The sequence below is a fragment of the Citrus clementina genome, unplaced genomic scaffold, assembly GCF_000493195.1.
Source record: "Citrus clementina cultivar Clemenules unplaced genomic scaffold, Citrus_clementina_v1.0 scaffold_4, whole genome shotgun sequence".
Lineage (NCBI taxonomy): Eukaryota > Viridiplantae > Streptophyta > Magnoliopsida > Sapindales > Rutaceae > Citrus > Citrus x clementina.
The window spans coordinates 10,371,609-10,383,467 of record NW_006262274.1 but is presented as its reverse complement, the minus strand read 5'-3'; the positions used below and the strand labels follow the sequence as shown (position 1 = coordinate 10,383,467).

At 36.9% G+C, this 11,859-nt stretch overlaps 1 non-coding gene across 1 annotated transcript; it reads left to right on the top strand.

The window, feature by feature from the left end:
* Window positions 1-11,256: 11,256 nt before the first annotated feature.
* Window positions 11,257-11,363, top strand: LOC112099352. Its single transcript, XR_002906156.1, has one exon. It is a non-coding gene; the product is annotated as a small nucleolar RNA R71 (small nucleolar RNA).
* Window positions 11,364-11,859: the final 496 nt, after the last annotated feature.

Sequence of the window (11,859 nt, the reverse complement as noted above, 5' to 3'; positions counted from 1 at the left end):
GTTCACCATTACTGTTCATCCATATAAAAAATATTAATTTTCCACAAAGGCAATAAATTGTATAAACTAAATGACACTGAGATTTTTACGTGGTTTGGATTAATCAATTCTACATCCATGAGGCTACGCCCATATGAAAAGCAATTCACTAAGTTGAGATGTTACAACCTATGGATTTACTAAACTTAAGATTCTCACTTACAGTTGATCACCATACAATTTACTCAACTTTAGATTGAATATGCTTCTCTTGAATAATTGCTACCCCTTTTGATTCATGAGCCTCAAGGCACTTTGCAAAGTGATGAATAACAATTCTTCAATTCTTCAATGTCTAGTTATCCAAGATCCATATAAACTCTCCACAGAGATGAAAAGAAGATAAGAAAACAAATCAACACAACATCATGTGCCAAATCCAGATTCTATAGGGAGGAGGCTGAATTTTACTTTTCTACTTTATGCTCTGTGTTACGTACCTCAATTGTGAAATTCATCTCTTTATATAGGCACTAGGGTTTCACAAAAATAGCAAACCTTAAAAGACTTGAATTCTTTCCAAATAAGAATTTCTTTCCTCTTATAATTGTTATGATTCTGAATATGAATAAATCTGATCTTCTTGCTTCTCTCCTAAGAAATATCTAGAGCATTTAATGAACTTTCTGTTTGAACCATCTTCTTGCTCTAAATAGATCTCATGCGTCAATTATAGAATCTCATCATTAATTGACTTGCTAAATTATACATCTAATTAAATTAGGAAACAAATATTCATAATAAATTAGAGTCTCACTAAATTAGGGAATTGAAAAATTAATCCTTATTACAAGATATGCAATAAATAAAATTTTAATTTAACTAGAATTGCCATAAGATGCCAACTCTATAAATAATGGACTTAACACCTCGAACTGAGACTGGAGCTGTTGTTTATGCTCAGAAATAGTCTGAGCCTCTCTAAGTAACTGCTGCACCAAGCCTTCCGAAACTTGAGGCTCTTAGAAACATGGTGCTCATTGGGCTCCTATGGAATTGTTATGGAATTCTGATGGAAATCGCAGAATTGTTATGGTGCTCAGTGTTGTGCAAATTTTAATGTACTCGCAAGCGCACGAATCTATTGTAGTATAGACTAATGGTGACGAGTGTCGATCCCACGAGGAGGTGGATTTTAATTATATATAGAATTAATTTTGTAAATGGGTAGTTGGATTTATGATGGAAATGATTTGGAATATGCTAATACTTAAATTAAAATGGCGAGAATAAATTCTAAAATTGGAATTGCAATGGAGAGAATAAATTAAAGAGAATTCTATTAAAATGACGTACTTGGGTATCTGGATCCGTATCAACATGCATCATGAGCTAAATAATCCGTATTAATGCCAATTAAATCATGAGGGGGGAATCCACACCTCATGAACCACGCTCTAATCAATATGGTGCTAAGGGCTTATCGTGCCAAATAATAATAACCTTATACTAGAGAGCCGGTGTAACCAAGGCGGTATCTAGACAAGACTATTATTATTTGTCGACGAGAAGTCAAAACATCCACAAAAATTAGAGGGGAAGAGAAAATAAATTTACCAAATTAAGCCCATGACACATGTTGAGACTTCACCTTCAACCCAAGCTTGAAAGAAAATTAGCCACTCATAATTGAACTAGGGGCAAAATGGGAATTTATTAAAATATAAAGAAAATACAAGATGGAGAAGGAATTACAGAAAATGGATCCCAAAAATGGATTCAGAGATATCAAATTAGGGGGGAGAGGCCCCCTTTTTATAGATACATGGAGTAAATCATGGCCATCGGATTAAAAACAGTTTGGACGCTCAGGATTGCGCCACGTCATCAGTCAACAGTCCACGGTTTGACCACGCGGATGAACAGTAACATGGTTTGACCCGACTTTGAACAGTAACGCGGTTTGACCCGGATAAACAGTAACGCGGTTTGGTTGAAAATAATCCTGTGTGATGCATGCACCGTAGACGAGATTTTTCGTCCACTGATATGCTGCCACGTCACCATCAACAGTACATAAGAATTTTAGTCCAACAAGATCGTGACACCTCATCAGTCAATGCCACATCATCGGTCAATGCCACGTCATCATCCGTCTATGTGAACAGTGTCGTGAACAGTAACGTAGACAGTACCGTACATGTGAATAGTACCGTACATGTGAATAGTGCCATTTTTCCTTTTATGCTCCTCCTAAGGTTTTTGACCGTCCTGAGTTCAAAAGTGATGTCCGTTTTGCCGTCTGATTTCTCCTTTATTGTGAAATGACTATAATGCCCCTAAAATACATAAAATACTTAATTAAAATAAAACACATGTAATTAAATCACAAGAAGGTTAAATACATAAAAGTAAGGGTTGTTAGTAAGACTTGAAATGTAAAATGACGGTTTTCTCCTTTATAAATATCCATTTTCTAACACTCAACACACCCCCCAACCAGCTTATTGCTAGTCCCTAGCAAATAAAGCGAAAACAAAATTCAAATTCAAAATGATTTTTTATTTTTTTTATTTTTAGAAACACTCATGTTTATTCAATCAGATTAATGATAGCAATCAAATAAAAGTATAAGCATTATCTCCAGTCTAAAGCAACATCACACTCACATCAACCATCCACATGAATTAGCCCAGTAGACTTTGTTATAGCTACTTTCAAGAATGACATGTCAACCCCAAAATCTCACTGGAAGTAGTGACATTCTCACAAATAAATTAAACCCAATAAAAATAGTCACTCCAATGAATGGTAATTGAGAGAGAAAATAATAAAGAAGTTATATCACATGCTCTCACCAAGATGAAATAAATATGCCCTCAGCTTAGAAATAATACGATCTCAAGTCAAATAAAATGTTAGTCAACCCACTTTATTTATCTTTTTTTTTTAATTATGCATCACTACATCTTTTTAGCCCATATAACTAGCTTCTACTTCGGACTATAGTTCCCTAAAATCAAGAAGGACTTTTATTAGGACGTAACGTAGGCTAGGGACATGGTTAACAAAGAAGGGAAATAAGGAAAACAAAGTGTATGTTTGAGAAAAATGCAGAGAATTTTTTTTTTTTTTGGAAGTTGCAAGGTGGATTTCACCTATTATTGTTATTTTTATTCTTTTGAAACAACAACTTTTGTTTTGTTTTTTTTTTCTCTTTTTTTTTTGCTTTTATTTGGCACAACTTCACTGAACAAAATAATTATTTACATTTTTCTCAAACATAAATAGGCGATGACCTTATAAGACATCGGGTAATACTCCAAATCGGAGTGGGTCAAGATGATAAGTTGACAAAGAAAAGGTTTTCATTTTTTTATTTATTTTTTTTAAAGGCTCAAAAGGGTTAACTATGGATATATCACAAAAGGGATGGCTAGAAAGGATCAAACGGATCAAAGATGGCCTTTCCATCGTCTTTTAGGGCTCTAAATAATCATCCATATCTACTAGTTAGATGGGCCTCCCAATGTAGCAACACACATTTTTTTTCTTTTTCTTTTTTTTTTATTTTACCATTTTTTTTAAGGGTTAACTCAAAAGAAATCTAGAGATCGTGTATAAAATAATAAACTGCTAAGCTGTATAGAGAATGGGCAAAAGGGTTACTCTCCAAGAAAAATGATAGGCTCAAAAACTCACTTGGTATTTATTATGACATGTTCATTCCTTCAAGCAACTCATATTTGTCTCCAACATCAACATGTAGAGTAGCAAACATAATGTAACATCACTTAAGACCAAAGATAATACAAATACTAAAATTTGAAATTAATCATGTCATCCAATGTTAAAATAAATCAAACAATTTTTTTTTTCAAACAACATTCTACCCCCCAATCTATTCTAAGCATGAAAGGAAAATATGCATGCAGAAATGTGAAAATGATACATACAAACTAATTAGAAAAGTTACACGTAAAATGATAGAAAACGAAAATGATTTTTTTTTTAAAAGAAGATGCGTTTCTAGAGGAACTACATTCCATATTCAGCCATCTTCGACTCAAAAGTTAGAAAATGTATATTTATAGAGGAGAAATTAAAAAGAAGAAAAATAAACATAAACACATAATAAAGAAAAAGAAAATGTCTGAATTTTTTTTTTAAAATATTTTTTTTAAACGATGAAGATGCGTTTCTAGAGTCACTACACTCCATATTCAGCCATCTTCAACACAAAAAGTTAGCAACAGTTAGTTTCTACAACAAAAAATTAGTAAAAACTTAACCAAAATTCCACAATTGTCGACTATTCCCTCCCCCCAACCAGAACGAAACATTGTCCTCAATGTTTGAAATGAAAGAAGTAGAGTTTAGAAGACATCACCTAGGTGGTGCAACACAGAAGAAAATATTTACAGGCGGAGAGTTAAATCTAATTTGTACTTCTTACTGCGGCTACTGTTACCATCATTATTTGGACGCTCCAACACAAAGGTCCAGGGGTCTGGCTCCGGTCGATAAGCTTGTAACATATCAAGTAGCTCATTAGCAGTGTGAGCACAAATAAAGAGTTTTTTCGCATTAGAGGGAATGAAATAGTTTTTTTATTGCATGGTTAAGAAATGCGATAAAGCCATCATAAAAGTTATTGACATTTAACAAACCGATGGGTTTCTGGTGGATGTGCAGATGGGCCCAATATGCTAGCGTGATAAGTGCCTCTAGTGTTGCAAGATCTCCTGGAAGGAAAATAAAAGCATCAGCATGATTAAGCATTTCAGTTATTCTTTCCTGCATACTTTAGACGACTAACTCTTCTCCAATTGATGAGTCAGACGAACTGCCCAATGGTTTTAAGACTCTTGGGATGATGCCTAACACTTGACTTCCTCTGATAAAAGCTGCTTCTGAGACCATTTTTGATAACCCTCGGTTACCTCCTCCATACACCAAGTGTAATTTTCTCGCTGCTATGCTTCGACCAAGATCTATGGCTGCCTCAACGAACTCTTTATGTTTGCCATATGTAAATCCAGAAAGCACACAAATGTTCTTGAATTGTCTATTAGGAGTAGCTGACATTGTGATACTTCTCAAAAATAATTTGTGAGTGCTTGACAAAAAAGAAATCACATTTAAGAGTCTCGGTGATAGTGGGTCATGGTTGTGTATGAGGTAATATGTCAGTGTCAAATAACGCGTAAAGCACGTGGCTCGCAAGTCAAAAAGAAAATAGTAAAAAGGAAAAAGCAAACAGTAATAAAATTATTAAAGACAATAATGCAAACAATAAGACAATAGTGAAATAAAATAACAATAAAATAAAAGGATATTTACAGGTAGTTGCGACTGTGGCTCACATCTTCCTCTGGTTTTACGTCCAGAAACGGCTTGAACGCCCTCTATGGGTCGAGGATAGGCTTCCTATCCAGTTTTCTTATAAACTGGCAAACAGGGTCGTTTATAGTCAGATTCCCGAGACTATATCGTGCATACTCTTTCTGGAATAATGGCCATAACTGGAGAATAGCTCCTTGCACATATCCACTGAGATGCGTTTCAAGAGACAAAAGGATATCATCCAATGACTCCTTATTCAAGCCATCCCTAATGAATTGAATCTTATCTTCCCTGTTATCAGACATCATTCCTAAAGAACATGGGTTTTTATTGCAACTCATTCTGGCACACTTATGACAAGCAACAGAAATTCTTCGAGCTCGTCGTTTTCTTGCATAATTTCCTTTACCACAACCAGGCATGTATGCAATAAATTTTGGAGGTAACTCACCTGCCGATCGTACTTTAACCTCGATTAACCAACGGATGTCAGCAGGTATGTTATTCCTCATGAGTAATCGCATGCGTTCGGACGGAGCTTTATAGATTGTAAGGAGGGCATTCTGAGGAAGTGAAGGGAATCGCTTGTGAAGTTTCGCTAGAATCTCGTTTCTGTCCATACCTTCGCCTCAGAATATCAGTTATTATGGGAAACTGAAGTAACCGACTTGATTGTCACGGAGTACCGTTATCCGCCACTTCACCGGGGTAACAAACTAAAGCACACAAATAGAAAAACAAATTAAAACACACAAAGAAAATTAAAACCGTCCTCTTATTGAATTTACCTCAAGCTCCAACTGGATGTCGTAAACACTTCTCTCAATGTCTCTGAGTTGGCGTTCTAAACCCTCAACATAGGCTACTAACTCTGGTGGTTGTAGAGCCCAAATGCGTTGTGTTTTACAAAATTGAATCTGCCTTTTGAGATGAGTTTTGACACGTTGAAGTGGTTTAAGAATGTTCAGGAGGAACGGTCTAAGTATGAGACTCATGATTAAAAATGATAAGAGAAAACTTAATGGTAAAATAAACACACTTATGCAAAAACAATTTCAATTAGCAAAAGAATAATATAAAGAAAGAAAACAAAATCAAATCAACGAAAAGAAAGGAAAAAATCAATTCAAATCTGGTGGGTCACTCAAATTTATTTCGGTGTCTTCTCCACGTGGTTGGTATTCTAGATATGGCTTTAATCTTTGACCATTAACTTTAAACGTGACACTGTTCTTTGGGTCCTTAATTTCAATTGCCCCATGTGGAAAAACAGTATGAACAATAAAGGGACCAGACCAACGAGAGCGTAACTTACCTGGGAATAGGTGCAAGCGAGAATTGAACAAAAGCACTTTCTGACCTGGAGTGAACGATTTTCTCATAATTTGCTTATCATGGAAGACTTTCATTCGTTGCTTGTAAATCTTGGCATTTTCGTATGCATCATTGCGAATTTCTTCAAGTTCTGCCAGCTGTAATCTTCTTTCTGAGCTGGCTTGCTGCATGTCAAAATTGAATTTCTTGATGGCCCAATATGCACGATGCTCGAGTTCCACAGGTAGGTGGCAAGCTTTTCCATACACTAGCCTGTAGGGTGACATCCCAATCGGGGTCTTGAAAGCCGTTCTATATGCCCATAAGGCATCATCAAGTCTTAATGACCAATCTTTTCTGTCCGGCCTCACCGTTTTTTCTAATATGTGCTTTATTTCTCGATTGGAGATCTCAACTTGGCCACTGGTTTGCGGATGATACGGGGTCGCCACTTTGTGTGTGATTGAATACTTTGTCAAAAGAGCTTTGAATGCTTTGTTACAAAAGTGGGCACCACCATCACTGATTATTGCTCGAGGGAATCCAAAGCGCGAAACAATGTTGCTTTTTAAAAATGCTATTACCACCTTGTGATCATTGGTCCTACATGGAATTGCTTCTACCCATTTCGATACGTAGTCAACAGCAACCAATATGTATTGATGGCCAAAAGACGGGGGAAAGGGTCCCATGAAGTCGATACCCCATACGTCAAAAATCTCAACCACTAAAATTGGATTTAGTGGCATCATGTTCCTTCGTGTAATGCTTCCCATTCGTTGACACCTATCACATGAAGAACAGAAAGTGTAAGCGTCTCGAAATATAGATGGCCAATAGAAACCACATTGTAAAACTTTAGTCGCTGTTTTCTTAGCACTGAAATGGTCTCCACAAGCTTGTTCATGGCAGAATGAAAGGATATTCTGAATTTCACTTTCTGGGACACATCGTCTAACAATTTGATCCGCACAATACTTGAACAAATACGGGTCATCCCAAAAGAAATTCTTTATCTCTGCAAAGAATTTTGCCTTGTCTTGCTTGGTCCAATGCTCAGGAAGTTTACCTGTAACAAGATAATTAACTATATCAGCATACCAAGGTAATACTTCCACACTCATTAATTGTTCATCTGGAAATGACTCATTCAATATTAATGGCTCTGTAATTGTGTCAAGATGGAGACGAGAGAGGTGGTCCGCCACAACATTTTCTGTCCCTTTTTTATCTTTGAATTCCAAGTCAAATTCCTGCAAAAGTAACACCCAACGAATTAGTCTAGCTTTTGCATCTTTCTTTGTGAGAAAATATTTAAGAGCAGCATGATCTGTGAACACGATTATTTTACAACCAATGAGATAAGATCGAAATTTCTCTAATGCAAACACTACTGCTAGCATTTCTTTTTCAGTAGTTGAATAGTTCAACTGTGCATCATTCAATGTCATACTAGCATAGTAAATAACGTGGGGAATTCGATCAACTCTTTGTCCTAATACTGCTCCTACTGCATAATCAGATGCATCACACATGAGTTCAAATGGTAAACTCCAGTTCGGGGACTGAATGATGGGTGATGATGTCAACAAATGCTTTAATTTTTCAAACGCAACAAGACATGAATCATCAAAGACAAAAGGTACATCCTTAGCAAGTAAATTGCATAAGGGTCTAGAAGCTTTGCTAAAATCTTTAATGAAACGTCTATAGAACCCAGCATGCCCAAGGAAAGATCTTACTTCTCTGACTGTTTTGGGTGGAGGAAGATTAGAAATGAGATCCACCTTGGCTTTGTCAACCTCAATACCTTTGCTCGAAATGATGTGACCGAGAACAATACCTTGTTTTACCATAAAATGGCATTTCTCCCAATTTAAGACCAAGTTCTTCTCGACACATCTCTGCAGAACTAGTGTTAGATGATGTAAACATTGATCAAACGAGTCACCAAAGACAGAAAAATCATCCATAAAGACTTCAAGAAATCGTTCAACCATATCAGAAAAAATGCTTAGCATGCATCGTTGAAATGTAGCAGGTGCATTACATAATCCAAATTGCATTCTTCTATATGCAAATGTGCCAAAAGGGCAAGTGAAAGTAGTTTTCTCTTGATCTTTTGGTGCTATGGGAATCTGATTATATCCTGAGTAGCCATCTAGAAAGCAATAAAATTCATGTCCTGCTAATATATCAAGCATTTGATCAATAAATGGTAAAGGAAAATGGTCTTTACGTGTGACAGAATTCAACTTTCTATAATCAATGCATACACGCCATCCTGTAGTCACTCTAGTGGGTATCAATTCATTATCAGCATTCGTAACTACTGTAACTCCTGACTTTTTGGGGACAACTTGTACAGGACTGACCCATGAACTATCAGAAATGGGGTAAATGATACCTGCATCTAATAGCTTAAGGACTTCAGTTCTAACAACTTCTTTCATATTAGGATTTAACTGACGCTGCATTTCCCTAGTAGATTTAGCATTTTTATCAAGGTGAATGTAATGCATGCAGTCTATTGGGTTTATACCTTTAATGTCTGCTATGGTCTATCCTAATGCTCCTTTGTGCTCTTTTAAAACATCCAACAACTTACCTTTTTGTTCGTCATTTAGGGATGATGAGATGATTACCGGCAGGGTACTTTCTTCTCCCAAAAATGCATATTCCAATGTGTTGGGCAATGGTTTGAGCTCGAGTTTCGGTGGTGATTCTGATGATGGGATGAGTTTCTTCTCTGATGGTGCTAGTTGTTCAACTCTTGACTTCCATTTATTAGTGTCCATGGATGGTGCTGAGTCAAGCAGGGCGTTGACCTCATCGACCGATCTGTCAATATCAAAATCCAAACCAAAGTGAGTTAAACATGTTTGTAAAGGATCATCACTAAGGTTTGAAACAAAAGTATCATCAACTAATGCTTCAATTAAATCCACATCAACAATTCCATCATCTGCACTGTGAGGTTGTTTGGCAATGTTGAAGATGTTCAGCTCCATAGTCATGTTGCCGAAGGACAACTGCATATTTCCAGTCCTGCATTGAATGTGAGCATCCGCAGTTGCCAAGAAAGGTCGGCCTAGAATAATGGGGATGTGCTTCCTTGAATCCTGTATTGGTTGAGTGTCAATTACAATAAAATCAACAGGAAAATAAAACTTGTCTACCTGGATAAGCACGTCCTCCACAATACCACGAGGTATTTTCGTGGACCGATCTGCAAGCTGTAACACCACTGGAGTTGGGTGTAATTCTCCAAGTCCAAGTTTCACAAATACTGAATAAGGCAACAAATTTACACTAGCTCCTAAATCCAACAAAGCATTCTCAATTGTGTGGTTCCCTATACTACATGAGATAGTGGGGGAGCCTGGGTCTTTGCATTTTAATGGAATTTTATGTTGGAGTATAGAACTAACGTTTTCTGTTAAAAATGCCTTCTTTTGAACATGCATATTTCTCTTTTTAGTACAAAGGTCTTTAAGAAACTTGGCATAAGATGGAACTTGTTTAATAGCATCAAGTAAAGGGATGTTAACACTTACCTGTTTGAAGATTTCAAGAATCTCACCTGTGGATTTTCCCTTCTTTCCTTTAGCTAACCTTTGAGGAAATGGAGCTTTGGGAACGTATTCTCGTGGGTTAGTTTCTTCTTTCTCCTCCGGTGATGAGTCCTCAACATTCACAGGTACAATTTGATTTTCTTTTGTCACCGGCATCTCCACTTTGTTGTCGACTTCCTTTCCTTTTCGCAAAGTCATTACTGCTTTGATCTCTCCATGTTGCTGTGGTGAACTGGTACTTGCTTCATGTACTCCTTTAGGATTAGGCACTGGTTGACTTGGAAATTTGCCTTTCTCAACGGTCATTGCCAAGGTCTGAACTGAAGAAGCAAGTTGTCCCACCATCTTCTCGAGGCTTGAAACCGATTGAGCTTGTGAGTTGAAGCCTGCTCTCAACTCATTTCGTAGTCCATCAATGGTGCGGTTCTGTTGCTCAATCGTAGAGTGAGTAAGATTCTTGAGATTTTGGAATGAATCCTCCCATGGTCTGGGTTGAGAGTAGTTCTGGTTCTGATTGTATGGTCTAAATGGGGGCTGAGAGGCTTGAGGATTTTGAGAAATTTGTTGCATTGGTGGAGCTGGAGCTGCTGGTCCATTCTGTTGGAATCCTTGAGACCATGAAAAATTGGGGTGGTCTCTCCATCCAGGGTTATATGTGTTGGAGTATGGGTTGTAATTCGATGGTTTTCTCATTACACCTATGGCATTGGCTTGATCTGAGTATGAGTCATGGTCATGTGGCTCTGTTGATTTAGCAGTCGATAACGATGCTATTTGTCGAGCAAGACCTTCAACCATCTCCTTGACTTCTTTGATTCCCGAAGTTGACTCGCCAATTTGAACCTCATTTACTCCTTTAATTCTTCTAGTATTCCTAAGTGATCGACTCCGTTGTTGGGAATTATCCGCTTGTCGCTGGAAGAATTCCCAAATCTCGGATGTACTTTTTGACATTAGCTCTCCTCCACTTGTTGCCATTAGCCATTCTTGCACATTTGGCAATAATCCCTCCAAAAAGTATTGGCATTGGTGCCATTTCTCGTACCCATGATGTGGACACTTCAAGAGTAGCCCATTGAATCGCTCCCATGTTTCGAAAAATTGCTCGTCATCTTTCTGGGTAAACTCCGAGATTTCCCTGCAAATAATTATGCACTGGGAAATATTTATTTAAAAATTTTATGCACTGGGAAATATTTATTTAAAAATTTTGTAACCATTTGTTCCCATGATGCAATGCTATTAGCAGGCAATGTATTAAGCCATGAACGAGTTCTATCCTTTAAAGAAAATGGGAATAGTCTAAGTTTAACATCATCGTCTGAAAAATTTTCATATTTAAAAGTTTGACAAATGGCATGAAAATCATTCAGATGATTATATGGATCCTCATTTTCTAGGCCATAAAATGTGGGGAGACAATTTAGCACACTAGGTTTTAATTCGAAACTCCTAGCAGCTACATTTGGGTATCTTATGCATGATATACTCAAATTAGCTAAGGGACTGAAGTAGTCCTTAAATGGCCTCTCTTGTGGTTGCAAATCCATTTCAAATTTATTTTTAATGTGCTTTTGTGTGCGAAGTGTTTTTTCTAATTCAAGGTCTATAGGTTCAAGATTAGGTAATAATGACCTACGACCAT